The following is a 15,570-nucleotide window of genomic DNA, read 5'->3' as shown; positions in this document are numbered from 1 at the left end:
CTTGTTCTCTATAGGTTTGGGGCACTACGAGCTGGGGTTACTTTCCCGGAATGTCTGGACATTCCCTATACAATAAGTCATTCGTAATTGTAAACGTAGGACCTACCTATGCCATGTCCGGGGCTAATGCAATTTGCCATGCATTTTTCAGAGTAGGATCCTCTCTTTGGGCCTGTCGAAATCTTCCTGCTATAGACATTATGGCCTTTGGGACGGCAGTGACAGAGGGTTTGGTGGGATCACTATTTGTCCAATATCCCTGCTTCTGTTCGCGTTTCTGTTTCTTACTGAGTTTCCTTCTGGTATTGTGCTCCTCTATCTCGGAGGAAACTAAAGGAGCGTCATTCCACCATGAATTCGCTATATGATCCTGATTGACGTTATTCAGTAAGTGAGCAAAAGCGCAATAATCAGTTCCTATAATCATGTTCTCACCAAGGTCTGGAATTACCCCTATGGAAAGGAACTGCTCTTGTCCTCCCCAATTACTCGAGACCGTAGCCACAGAATAGGTCTTCCGGTCTCCATGGACGCCTGTTATTAACACTTGGGCATTTGGGATCCACTGATCAGGCTGGACATAGTCTTGTTTTACTACACTCTGGTTACACCCGGAGTCAATAAGAACGTTCTTTTCTTCCTTATTAAGCCACATTGTTGTAGTATATTTCACCATGTTATGCCCCAACCATAAAACCCGACCTTTCATCATACCAATTTCCATTGGTTCTTCGGGTTCCTTTTTTAATGGACAGTGCTGGGCTATATGGCCCCACTCTGAGCAATGAAAACATTGGGGACCTGTCATGGCCTCTCTAGAAGGGGTGGGATGAGACATACTAGCTCTATCAGTACTGGAACCTGCTGTTGGTCTAGTGTATATGGGCTTGGAAGCAGGAACTCGTGAGGTAATAGGAGTGTTTTTTGGATGAGCCCCTCGAAATTCGGGAGCTCGATGGAAGGCACAAGCCAGATCAATTGCCGTACAATTAGTGAGATCATGGTGTTGTCTGACCCAGTTGTGAGTGGTGGGTGGGAGGTCATCAAAGTATTGTTCTAAAATAACAGCATCAAACATCTCATCTTTAGTGGTCTCGGAGGGGTGTAGCAACTTCCCCCTGCATGATATACCCGATAATACAAGGTACGCCGATTTTCTTGTGGCACCCATTTTGTTTGGCGGAACCGGACGCAATAGCTTTCCTGGTCTATCCCAATCCTTTCAAGGATTTCTTTCTTAATTTCGCTGTATGGAGTTACGCCTCCCAGGTTTGACGGCCTGATATGCTGCCTGTAGATGACCCATTAGTAGAGGGGCGATATATTGGCCCCATTTGTCTGTCAGCCAATTGGCGGAGCTTGCCAACCTCTCGAAATGAGTGAAAAAAGAATAAGGATCCTCATTGTCCTGATAGGATACTGCTTGGGACGTTGGGATGTACCCTGAAATGTGCTATGGTTTCTGTAAATTTTCCCAATGCAGTTTCATGCACCAGTTGATTATTTGCAATAATTGTGGCCTGGCTCTTTAGAGCGGTCTGCAGTGCTTCTCTTTCTTCCTTCGCTTCTTTCAGCTGCTCCTCCCAGACTAATTGGAGATGCCTTTGTCCTTCCGCCAACTGGGCTATCATGTCAGCGAGGGAGGTTTTGTCTTCCATTGCGGTTCCCTGTTTGTGGGGTCTTCCTAAGAAGAATATCCCACTTCTGACACCATTGTGACAGGGGCAGTGCAATGATGACACTAAGTCAAAGGTAGATAGTGCACACGCTCTCTTTGGTAAAGGTTATTATTTGATTATTTGTTCCGTTGTTCTGCCGTTATTCATATAGTGTTCATCTCGCGTCTTCTTTTCAGGTGGGCTCTCAGGAGGCACATGTGGGAAGAAAATGGAGACAGGCAACAGTAAGTGGACTGGTGAGTTTTGCTTTCTTGTTCTTTGTCTTTCTACTCTGTTTCCTCTTTTCTATCTTCTTTATTTCTCTTTCTCTGCTCTTTGGTTTTCTCCCTCTTTCTATCTTTCTCTGGGTCTGTTTTCTCTCTTTTCTCATCTGAGCCTTCCTTTTCCTTCTTCCTTTTCCTTCCTGTAGGATATGACTTTTACTGTGAGATGGCCTTATGTATCTCCCTTCTGTTTTGTTTCTGGGGTTTCTTTTATTTCCTATGCTAATTTTAACTGTCTGGAACAATCTCCCTCCTGGGGTTTTGTTAACTGAAATGCTGCCCAAATGCAAAAACGGGGGTGGGGGAATGAGAAAAGAAAAAACAAACCCAAAAACAAACAACACAAACAGGTAACCGTCCCTCGGTTCAATTCACCCCCCCTTCTCAGCTCACCACAGCTTTAGGGCCTGCCGAGGCCACGCTCTCCCCAGAGCGTTGTCTGAGTTCGGGTGTTCTGCCTCCTGGCCCTTCGCTGCGTCTCGAGGTGCCACTGGTGGCCCCGGTGCTGCCCCTGCTTGCTGGGGCAATGCCATCTTCTCTTCTGCCGAAACGCCACCGAGTTCTTCCCTGCTCTCCTCTGCCTGGACGCCGCTGACGTCTTCCCTCTTCTCCTCTGTCAAAATGCCACCAAGTTCTTCCCTGCTTGCCTCTCTCACGGTGACGGCGCGGAGGGATTTTCTCTGCCTGCCATCACCCGAAAGTTGTACCTGATTGGTTTCCGACCAGAGGATATCCGGGTCGAGAATCACGTCATCACTGGTGCCCCAGGGACATGGCGGGGTCGACCAAGATAGTTTCGACTCGTCACAGGCAGTTAAAGGAAAAAAGATTTCCCCTATAAGAGGAAAGGGCGACTGGCCCAGAGTATCAAAGTGCGCTGTGCTCGAAATGTGCTATGCCGTGCGATGCTGAACTCATGACTTTGTCCTGGTCCGATGAAACAAAATATCCACAGTTAGACTGAGAAAGGGAATTAAAATGGCATGTTCATTTATACAAAATAAGGCACATATAATAATTAAATCATAAATCCAACATTACTAAGCTATGTCAGTGTTCATGTTACAGTAGATTTAAAACATAGTAACTTTTTAAAGACTTTGGCCCTCATTATGACATTGGTGGGTGGCTGAAGCCGCCCGCCAAGATCGGAGCGCCGGGCGGCCGCCAATGCAGCCGCACTCCCGCTGCGACCATCAGGAGATCCCTGCTGGGCCGGCGGGCGGAAACCAGCGAGGATCTCGGCCTCAACACTGAAGCCGGCCGGCCGTGCGACGGGTGCAGTTGCACCCGTCGCGCTTTTCACTGTCTGCATAGCAGACAGTGAAAAGCTGCACGGGGCCCTGTCAGGGGGCCCCTGCACTGCCCATGCCAGCCCCGCATGGGCTCCCCGCCCCGCAACTCCCCGTATCGCCAGCCTTTTCCTGGTGGTTCAAACCGCCAGGAAAAGGCTGGCGGTACGGGGACTCGTAATCCCCTGGGCAGCGCTGCAAGCAGCGCTGCCCTGGAGGATTACTCCCGCCACGCGACGCCACGGTCAAAATACACAAGATTGCACCGCCAGCCTGTTGGCGGTGCAATCGCCAAAACAGCCCTGGCGGTCTTTGACCGTCAGAGTTGTAATGACCCCCTTTGTTTTAACAATAGTGCAGAATTGCAATTTTAAACTTTTGCATGTAACATTTTAAACATTATTTTTCAGAAATTCATTGTTGTTTTAATGCAAACTACTAATTAACATTGCAGCGATTCACAGAATTGAATTAATTGATTATACGTAAAGTTTTAGGGCTGTGCCACTACACTTTAGTCCTCTACTTAAAGTGAATGCACACTAAAATAGACTTTCAGAGCACCACTTTAAAACATACCCATTAGTACTTCAATTAACAAAATGCATACATTGTCACATATAGACATTTCAGCTACATCTGTGAGTTGTGCCTTTTGGCTCTATATTTAGTAAAATCTTTACATTTCCAAAATGTTGGTTCTACTGATTGGATTTTGTTGTTTTGGTTATTTCATTTATTAAACATTGCTCTGCTTTTCTAACCAGGTGTGGAATCCTTTTTGTGTGGTGTAGGAAACTGGCACTTGTTGCAGTTACCTCCCCCACTCTTTTCCTGATATTGATGCTGACTTGACTGAGAGTATGCTGGGATCCTGCTTACCAGGCCTTAGGACTAGTGTTCCTTCCCTAAAAATGTACCATTGTTTCCACAATTGGCACACCTCGGACACACAGATAAGTCCCATGTAAAAGGTACCAATGGTACCAAGGGCTCTGTGACCAGAAAGGGTCCCTAAGGAATGCAGCATATGTTGTGCCACCCTAAAGGACCCCTCACCTAACACATGCACACTGCCATTGCAGATTGTTTGTCTTGGTGGGGAGAAAAAGGCAAAGTTGACATGGCATCCCCCTCAGGGTGCCATGCTCACAAAACACTGCCTGTGGCATAGGTAAGTCACCCCTCTAGTAGGCCTTGCAGCCCTAAGGTTGGGTACACCATAGCACAGGTGAGGGCATAGCTGCATGAGTAACATGCCCCTACAGTGTCTAACTCCATTCTTAGACATTGTAAGTGCAGTGTGGCCATATTCAGTATATAGTCTGGAAGTTTGTCAAAACGAACTCCACAGTTCCACAATGGCCACACTGCTTACTGGGAAGTTTGGTATCAAACTTCTCAGCACAATAAACCCCCACTGATGCCAGCGTGGGATCTATTAAAAAATGCACACAGAGGGCATCTTAGAGATGCCCCTGTATTTTACCCAATCCACTAGTGTAGGACTGACTGGTCTGTGCCAGCCTGCCTCTAGCAGAAGAGTTTCTGATCCCATGGGATGAGGGCCTTTGTGCTCTCTGAGGCCAGAAACAAAGCATGCTCTGGGTGGAGGTGCTTCACATCCCCCCCACAGGAACTGTAACACCTGACGGTGAGCCTCAAAGGCTCAGACCTCGAGTTACAGTGCCTCAGGCTACTCCAGCTAGTGGAGATGCCCGCCCCTGGACAAAACCCCACTTTGGACAGCCAGTTTGGTGAGAAACTTAAGACAAACAAGGAGGAGTGACCACTTTTAGCTGGGACTACTCCTAAGGTGTCCAGAGCTGAAGGGACCCCCTCCCTGCAGAATCCTCCATCTTGGTTTGGAGGACAGGGACCAATAGGGATAGGAATGTGCCCCCCTACCCAAAGGGAGTGGACACAAGGAAGGTGTCGCCACCCTCAGGGACAGTAGCCATTGGCTACTGCCCTCTGACCCTTAACACGCCCCCAAATCTAGGATTTAAAGGCCTCCCTGAACCCAGGTCACCAGATTCCTGGTGACCTACAAGAAGAAGAAGGACTGCTAAGCTGAAACCCCCAGCAGAGAAGAAAGAAGATGACAACTACTTTAGCCCCAGCCCTACCGGCCTGTCTTCTGCTTCAAAGAACCTGCAAAAAGACCATTGATGTGTCCAGTGGGCCCAGTGACCTCTGCCAACTCCAGAGGACTGCCCTGCACCGCAAAAAGACCAAGAACTCCAGAGGACAGTGGCTCTGTCTGAAGAAACCTACAACCAGGGACTCCCACCTCACTCCAGATGCGTGAGACCTGACCTCTGTGCACCTGATACCCACGGCCCATTTCCAGGTGGTCCACCCAGCAAGTGAGAGTCCTCAGGCGATTGTGAGCCAGTGCCCACCCTGGGTTGACCCCTCCACGATGACGCCTGCAGAGGGAATCCCAAGGACCCCCCTGACTGCGAGCTCCAGACAAAGATAACCGACATCTGAAGAACGGCTGCACCCGCAGCCCCCAGGCCTTGAAGAAACCGGCCCACAAAGCAGCATCGACCAGCAGGCGGCCCTCCTCTCTGTCCAGCTGGTGGTTTGCCCGAGAAGCCCCCCTGGACCTCACCTGCAGCCTCAGAGTGACCCCAGCGTCCCCACATAGAGTTGCAATGAAGACACGATGCCCTGTTTGCACCCGGCCACCCTAGTGCTGCTAAGGGTGTGTGTTTGGTGCCTACCAGTGCTCTCTTAAACCCCCCGGTCTGCCATCCGAAACCTTGGGTACTTACCTGGCAGCAGACCAAGTTCCGGGTGCCCCCTGTCTCCATAGGAGCCCATGTTAATTTGGTACCTCTTTGACCTCTGCACCCGACCGGGCTGTGTTGCTGGTGGTGAGTGTTTGGGGTTAAGTTGAACCCCGCACTTTTAAAATAGCTTTTTGCCATTTTACGAAAACCTGTATACATTGTCGATTCGATTCAAAGTACTGATCATGCATATGCAAAGTACATTTTATTTTATGTTCTTACCTGTAGACTGAATCTTGTGGTTTTAGAAATAAATTAACACAACCTATTTTTCTATATAAAAATCCTATTGGTCTGGAGTTAAGTCATTGAGTGTGTGTTTCTTCTATTGCTTGTGTGCTTGTCTGTTAAGCCTAACTGCTCGACCACACTATCACAAATAGAGCATTATCTATTTTTACCTCTGTCGAGCCTCTGTGGAACTCCTGGACTCTGTGCACAATATATCTCATTTACATGTGGTGCTTTCACTGTACTGTTGTTTGAAGTGTTGCACAAATTGCCTCCAAGTTAAACATGACTGCTCTATGACAAGCTGCCAGAGGGTTGAGCACAGGTTAATTTAGAACTGGTTTCTGTTACACCCTGACAAGGATTGTGGGCTCACACCCTATTCAACCAGCAACACAATTTCTTACAAAGAGAATCTAAGTTTCAACAAGATTTTGTTTTTACAAGACTGAATAATATGTGTCAATGTGATTCAATACTATTCTAAATGAAAACAAGACCTCTCTCCCAGCTGGACTCACAAAAATATGAAATAAATCAAATGTTCTATGGTAGTCTGCAAGGCCAATGTCATACATCAATTTTGTAAACGATCATTGGCAATGCCAATGGATTTGCCTAATGAAAGAATGTGTCTTCTGTGTCATTAATGGGTTTAAACACTCAGTAAGTATTCATATGTCTGCCCTGTTACTAACCTTTGCAATCATTCATTTATCCATCCACTGACTCATATGTGCATTCATTGACACAGCTGAAAAAAAACACACACAAACTTAACAACATATGCAAGACATATAAAATTAATACAAGTAGGAAAAAAAGCATGAAACCATCTAAACATGGTGGGCAAAAGCTTGTAAAATTGAAACTAAATATGTCAGTTGGTGTCCGTCTTGCAGTGGTATTTCAAATAGTGTATCTCTGTTATGGAGTTTCAGCATGGCTGTCACATTTAGAACCAACATGTTGGCCAACTTGGAACGCTAAATCAATCATACACTATGGACAATAGCATTCCATAATGGTCTCCTCGTTTAGAGAAAGTGGCCAAGTGGATATGGCAAACTGCAGATGAAACAAGAGGCAAGCAGGCAGCCTGGTAACACTGCCTGAAGTGATGTAGTATCCTTTTAAGAAACATTGAAATTAAAAAAGGAGAAGCAAAAAAATATAAAAGAGGAACTATAAAAGGAGAAAGTTTAAAAAGCTAAAAGGCATGGCCAATGAGCCCTGACAGTGAAGCAAAGTCATTTTGACTTCACTGTACACACGTGATAAGAAAAGTCCATCATTCTAAGGGCAGGAAAGCCAATGACTAATGTGGATTGAACCATTACCCTATGCAGAATGATGTCATGACTGGAAGCAGAGAGTAAATAACACTCTGACTGACCAATGACAAAACAGAGCTGACCCAAAGACCAAGACATTTCATATAACAACATACTAATGTGTAAGTTTTAATACAGAGTTATGACAATCCACCCCTAAATGGCTACTGACTCTAAAATATACTTTTTACAATCAACATGGTAGACCTACTGCATTTATTGTAACCTTTTTATTATAAACAATCAGGCCTATAACCTTAATAACTGGCTTACCACCAAAACTGATTCAAGTCTTCTGTACAGAGGGGAGGCGTCCACAATCCACAATTACAGTTGGCACAGCAAAAATGCTATCTCTCCTAAGAGAGCCTAACAAGGATTATTGTAGAACATATTTTTCATCCCCATGGTTTGTTGGGTAGTCCAACACCAAACCCTTGCCTACTATAGTAATATATGAAATTGTATTAACAATATACTTGCCTTTAGGTGCTTTTAGCATTTATGTAATAACAATTCATCCTTGAAAGAGTATGTCTTTAACACATGCTTTTTGCAATAAGTAGACCAGGCCTACTGACGTTGTCATAATCTTTTGGAAATAAATAAACTGATCAAAACTATGAAATCTGCCATAATATTCCCTAATGAATAGATGGAGACTTTACCTTTGGCTTTACACTTTTACCAAACACCGGCTTATTCAAGTACACATAAAGTGGCAACAATCATGCATACAGTTATAAAACTAAACTGCAAATATGCAGACAAACAGAGCTTGCTTAATAATATACAATTGTTCTCAAGAGGGCCTATAAAGAATCATCAAAGTAAAAATTGCCGGGGTTTGGCAGAGTGGTGGCCAATGCCGGAACCTTGACTACCACGATAATCTGTGAGATTACACTTACCTAAACACCTGTATATTGCTTGTAGCACAATGTGATAACAAGCACGGCTTAATGGTTTAAACAACAGTTTTTACAATTAGTAAGCCAGACCGACTGCATTTGTCACAATGTTTCACAATAAGCAGACCAGACCTGTTGCCTAGACATAAAATTTGTCAGTGCACCCATCAGGCCTATAGCTTGTCACCATTACCAACTCAGGCCTGCAGTTTTGCGAGCAAGCTTTCCACAAAGCAACCATCATACTCACAGGCATCAAATTGGTGAAGTGGACAAATTTACAGTTAGCTAAGCAAAATACTACTGCTCCTAAAAGGGCCTAAAAAGTATTCTCACAGAGCAAACTTTCTATAACTACAGTAAGTCACACAGGGTAACCAACACCAAAACCATTGCCTTCTATGGTGATCTGTGAGAATCCATGTAACAAAATACCTCTCTGTTGGCTTTAGTACAGAGTAATAACAATCCACACTTAAGTACCTATTGACTTTAACATATGCTTTTCACAATAAGACCGCCGGGCATAGTTTTTTATTCATAGCATTTCAAAATAAACAGATCAGGCCCATAACCAAGATCATTGGCTTACAACCATAGCCAACCACTTCCACCTGTATTGAGTATAAACTTCGCCACAAGCCAAAAAGTGCAGTACAAACAGTCTTTTTGGTGGAAGCACATAATTCAGCATGATCAAGTCTTGTAGTCAAGGGAACCAACATGTATAAGAAGCCTAAGCTCTGTTAACGCGTCCTTCTATGTTAATTTATACATTTTAGGGCTCGTTTTAGGCCGATGAATCTTTGGACCCAGTGGTGAGACACTATAAGACGAGGTAACTGATCAATATATCAAGCAATATATCAATAATATTGTCAACATATATCACCACAATATATCTCACTTTAGACATTAGTTAAGATCGTTAACGCAACCATGACCTTTCAGTCATGAATAACCACACGTTCTTGAAGTTTTGTGAATTTTATTCCCTATTGATTACAATCTAATAGCAGATGTATTAATCTCAAAACCAAGAAGCAAAGAGGCATAGTCACGATATGGCAACTGTGATAAGATTTTGACAATGTAAAAATCAGAACCATTGAGACACTAACATAAGAGATACACAAGTCAGAATGCATAGATCATCATATAAACCCAGTTCAGCATAGTACAATGTCAGTCACGTCTGTTGGTGTCAGTCAAGGTGAATACCTAATCTAACCGCTAATTGGCATCAGCATGCTGGACTTCATGCAAAACAATTTAGAACACCAATTTGGAAAACATCTATCTAGGGTTTCTAACCAAAAATACAGCAGTTGGTACCTAGAAAGGAAAAGCATTTAGACAAATTACAATAGCAGTTGTCATAGTTACCCTCCTCGGAATGAGTCAGGACATCAGTTGAATCGCCGTCAGTCTATCTAGTCTAAGGGCAGGGGACACTTCCCTCATAAGGAAGAAAGTGTAATGGGGCGACTAAGGGTGCGGATGGTTTTATTAAGTCTCAAGTCACAAGTGACAGAGTTTCTGGATGCAATCGATATCATTCCCTACCTAGTGCCCCCGAGTCTCCTGTGTCATGGGTTTTTATCCCTTTTTCATAATACATTCCCCCAAAATTCTATTGGATAGTCACTACACCCCACTATCTGTAACCTATCAAATTATACATTAAGTAATGCACTTGTCATCTCGGGATAACATATAATATTTTGATTGGTCTTCATAATTGACGTTTTCCGTAGGTGGCACGTCCGGGATTACTTCATTTTCTGGCACACTCTTCGGGTCAAGAGTTCTCTTTTCCGTGGTTTAATGTCCTTGAAAGTGTCCATATTTTGTTGCAAAGCGTATAACTTTATAATAAAGCAGCTAGCATGCGGATGAGAAAAACTAGCAATGTTACATAAAACAGAGAAAAGAACAATTGCTGGGTCATGGCCTTTTGCGAGTCAGCACACTGAACAAACAGAAAAATATGCTTTAATATGAGAGTTACACAGCTAGTTTTCGACTCACGCTGACTTAAGACTTATGGATGCTAATAAATACAATCTTCGTAGATGTTAACGTATTCAATTAATCATAGTACAAGCAATTATTTCTTACAGTCGACATTAGTTTATGCATACAATAATTCTTCACGTTTATAGGTATGTTAGAATACATTTCCAATGAATAATATTTTATAACTATTAATGCAGCTTTGTTAATTGTAAGCATTTCACATCTAGATATATAATATTTAAACTACGCTCTCTCAGTCCCTCCTCTGATGATGCTCGTCATCACACAATTTTCTTTTTGATCTTAAGTTTTCACCTTGCGCATAATACGCATTTCAACATCTTGCCCTTTATGTGAGCTTTCCCATATTTCATTGAACATTTTCTCTCTTTCATTTTCTTCATTTCATCGGGCTCTTTTAGTCCAATTTCTTTTTACTTTGTCATTGATTTTACATGCCCCCCCATAATCCTAATAGACAAACCAAAACAATTAATAGACCCATCATAATTTTTGCAAGTACCCCATTCCAAATGTTGGTAAACCAGCTTCCCACTCGGGCAATTCCTTTCCCAAATTTCTCCCAAACACCAGGTTCTTTCAGATCCTTCAAGTCTGTACTATCTCTAGTAAGGTTAGTAAGCATGCTTCTAATTTTCTTACTATTATCTGGTATGAATGAGCAACAATGACGCTCATTAAGCATTTTGCAGACACCTCCACTCTTTGCTAAAAGAATGTCTAAAGCAAGCCGATTTTGAAGAGTCATAGCTCTTTCTGCAGCAAGTTCAGTATCCATCAGGAGTATGGCTCCTGTAAAATTTGTCAACATGTTATCCACTATAGTAGACAACTTTTGAATTTTCATAGAATTCAAGATAACCCCTACTGATGGTATTATAGCTCCAAATATATCACCAATGACAGCCGCCACTGATTCTCGTTTTTGTCTAGAATGTTGCAATTCGGACGTTTTAGGTATTTGTTTTAAGTCATCAATCTGGTATATCTTTGGGAATACTATCCCTTAGGGAGACGGTAATATGCATTTAGTCCACAGATATAATAGATTCCAGGGATTGCTGGATCTTGTCCATTTAACATAAAGGTCAATTTACTCTGAAACAAAAACACATGTCTGCATTCACTCGTACCCACAAATATATTATCTTGATCAGATTTTGGCCTATATATACAGAGCCTTCCTACGTGTAATGCGTCTATAGCTAATTTGCCTTGCGTTTTGATTGCAGTGTAAGCATAATCATTTGCATAAGTACGTTTTTCTAGTCCTTTTTCTAACCTTTCTTTTAACGCCTTGCGTCTATCATCTGTGTGATCTAAAAAGCTCTTTTCTACCGGCGACAGCAAGGAAGTCAAATTGTTGCGATGTGCATAAGCAGTTCCAAATGTAAGTTTTGGCTCAAAGAATCCTCTAACTATTTTTATATCATGCTCTTTTGCTAATCTATTTAGAAATTCAATCACAGGCACAAAAGAAAACACAACATCCAAGTTTGAATAAAAGTATTGCACATGCTCTTGATTATAGAATCTTGTTAATAGCAAGCTGCAACTAATTCCATAAGCAAGAGGGAGGCTATGATAAGTAACTCCCTCCTGCACAGATGAAGGAATTTTAGTACATACATAAATTTTTTTCGCATCCATGGTTTCCACATACTCATTTAATAAGCGATAGAAGACATTAGTAGATAGTTCTCCTTTTGCATTAGTCCCTTCATGCATATGTCTTGCATATTGCTCAAATCTCTCCCACGTGTTAGTTTAGTAGTGGTAGTTTCAGGTTTCGAAGTTGCATTAATAGTTTCTTTCTCTCTCCATGGCATTCCCACAATCACTCCCACAATTATCACTGCACATACAACATTTATTATAAGACCTAACCAATCACACACCCTACTCCCTTTGCTACTATTCCTATTGTAAGCCATGTTTGTATAGAATCAGTATAGCAGATCAACAATCAACTTGATGATAAACTCTTTGCGTATATTACAGCATCTTCATTCACTCCAGGACCCCTTTTTGTCGATTCCGGTTAGCAGCTTGTCATAATCAGGTTTCTTTAAAAGTCAAGTTCGGTTTTAGTGTCACTTCCAGTAGTTTCTAAAGTCTCTTTCTCTCTTTTGTTTTTTTTAGTTTTCACGAATTCAATTTTAGCCGAGTTTCCCTTTGAATATCTTCAGGTACCGTAGTATTGGCCTGGTACTTCTTGATCAAAACAAAATGCTAAGAATTCTTGTTGCCATTCAGAGGTTGCAGCATATGCCTATTCAGGACCTGTATATCTTCTGTTCGCTATTCTTTTTCTTTTTAACCTTCGTTCACCTTGTTGTTCTCCTTCACTCAGATCATCTGCTTGTGAAGTATCACTTTCTTCTATTATTGTGTCATTCGATACCTCTCTTATTTTAGGATGTGACTTGCCTGGCCAATTATCGCCTCTATGTGTCTTGGTTCAATGTTTTCCTTCAGGACGTTGGACAGCACCCTCCTCTTGTGATATGGTGTTTCCTCTTGACGGACCTGCAACTGGTTCGGGAGACTCTGACACGTTTTGATTTGTATCTACAGTTTCTCTTTCTCTTTCGTCTTCTGGTTCTATGTTGGGTTCAGACTCTAACCTGTACTCATCTACTTCTGGGAGAACTTCTCCTTGGCTTAGTTCTCCTGCTGCCTCGACTGAGATAGCCACCCTGTCACCTCTCTCGAACTCATTGACAGTTTGAGGGACGAGGCTGTTCTCAGTAAGCTCTCCGATAGTCTCAGTTACTTCTTGACTGTTTTCTGACCCTGAGACCTCTCTTCCTGAAGTCGCCGTGCCAGAAATTTCAAGTTCTTCTTCAACCGGACACGTTACCTTTTTCATATGACTGGCATGTATCCAATTGGGAATTCCGGCACATTTCACAGCAGTGGTAGTCGTCAATATTACTTGATACGGCCCCTTCCAACGCGGCTCAAGACACGATTTTCTCACGTGTTTCTTGACAACCACCCAATCTCCAGCTTGCAGAGAGTGACCTGGATCGCCAATCGGTGGCAACGTGTTAGCTTCCACCTGGTGAGAAAAAGAGCGAATTACGTCAGCCAAACCTTTGCAGTAATCCAACACCATATCATCTGTAATATTCACTAGTGCATTTGTAGGTACTGCTGGTAATCTCATAGCTCTGCCCATGAGAATTTCGTGGGGAGATAATCCTGTCTTCTTGTCTGGGGTATTTCTCATAGTCATCAGCACTAGAGGTAAGGCGTCTGGCCACTTCATGTTTGTAGCTGCACACATTTTTGCCATTCTTGATTTTAAAGTACCATTCATCTGTTCAACTAGTCCTGATGCTTCAGGGCGATAGCTACAATGCAGCTTTTGTTCAATGTTGAGTGCGGCACACAGAAGTTTAATCACCTCATTGTCGAAGTGTCTCCCCCTATCTGATTCTATAGAAACCTGAAACCCGAATCTTGGTATCAGCTCCCTGAGTAGTAGTTTTGCAACTGTAAGACTGTCATTCCTACGTGTGGGATATGCCTCAATCCAATGACTGAAAACACACACAATCACCAACACGTACTTCAATCCTCCACAAACAGGCATTTCGATAAAATCCATTTGCCTTTTGTTGAATGGACCTCCAGCTCTCCCAATGTGGCTCAAAGTTACCACAGTTCCTTTTCCAGCATTCATCTGTTGACAGATGACGCACCTGTGGCAAGTGATTTCTGCAGCATGTCTGAATTTTGGATTGAACCAATCAATCTTAAAGGACCTGATCATGGCATCTCTTCCCAGATGTGCCTGGCCATGATAGAGCCGGGCAAACTGTGATAAAAGACTATTTGGCAGAACCAATTTTCCCTCTTCTGAAACCCATAGATCATCTGCTCTTTGTACACATTGCAATCTCTGCCAGGAACGTTTTTCTTCTTTGCTAGCACGACTTTGTAATGTTTTCAGTTCGTCTAAGGTATCAACCGCTCGTAATGCTAGACTTAAACTTGTGTCGTTTTCAGTTTGTGGTAACAATTCCCACTGCTCTTTAAACGATATACAGTTCAATGCACAAAATCTTGCGACTTGATCTGCATAGCTGTTTCCCATAGACACAAAATCTTGTGATCTGATGTGAGCACTGCACTTCACCACGGCAACTTCGAGAGGTAACTGAATCGCATGTAACAAATCTCTTATTTGTTCACCATTTTTCACAGGAGAACCAGAGGAGGTCATAAAACCTCTCTGTGACCAGAGTTGTCAAAATCATGCACAATTCCAAATCCATATCTGCTGTCAGTATAGATAGTGACTTTCAAATTTACAGCTGCGTGGCATGCCTTAGTAAGAGCTATTAATTCTGCCACTTTTGCAGAAAACACTTTCTCGAGCCAGGAGGCTTCGACAATGCCAGTTATGGTACATACTGTGTAACCGGCTCTCAATGTCCCTGCTGAATCTCTTAGACAGGACCCATCAACAAATATAATGCAATCGTTTTCTTTTAACTGGGTATCCTGTATGTCTGGGCGAGGTTTGGTACAGAGTTCAGTCACCTCAAGACAATCATGTTCAAATTCTTCCCCATCTTTGATTTCAGTATTTTCATTGGGAAGTAAGGTTGCCGGGTTCAGCACAGTGCATCTCTTTAATGTGACATTTGGTGACCCCAGTATAATCGTCTCATATCTAGTGAGACGTGCATTTGTCATGTGTTGTGTCTTAGTTTGTGTCAACAGAATTTCAACTGAATGTGGAACCATTACTGTCAGAGGCTACCCAATGACTATGCCTTCACATTGTGAAAGGCTTTGACCAACTGCTGCAACTGCCCGCAAACAACCCGGCAAGGCTGCTGCGACAGGGTCCAAGGTAGCTGAAAAATATGCTCCAGGGCGATTTTCATCTCCGTGGACCTGTGTTAAAACAGACAAAGAACAAGCATCACGTTCATGACAAAACAACAGAAAAGGTTTCTCATAGTCAGGCATTCCCAATGCTGGTGCCCTGCACATGCATTC

The sequence above is a fragment of the Pleurodeles waltl genome, chromosome 3_1 (assembly GCF_031143425.1).
Source record: "Pleurodeles waltl isolate 20211129_DDA chromosome 3_1, aPleWal1.hap1.20221129, whole genome shotgun sequence".
In the NCBI taxonomy this organism is placed as follows: Eukaryota; Metazoa; Chordata; class Amphibia; order Caudata; family Salamandridae; genus Pleurodeles; species Pleurodeles waltl.
The sequence above is the reverse complement of the archived record's forward strand: the minus strand, read 5'-3'. Positions refer to the sequence as shown.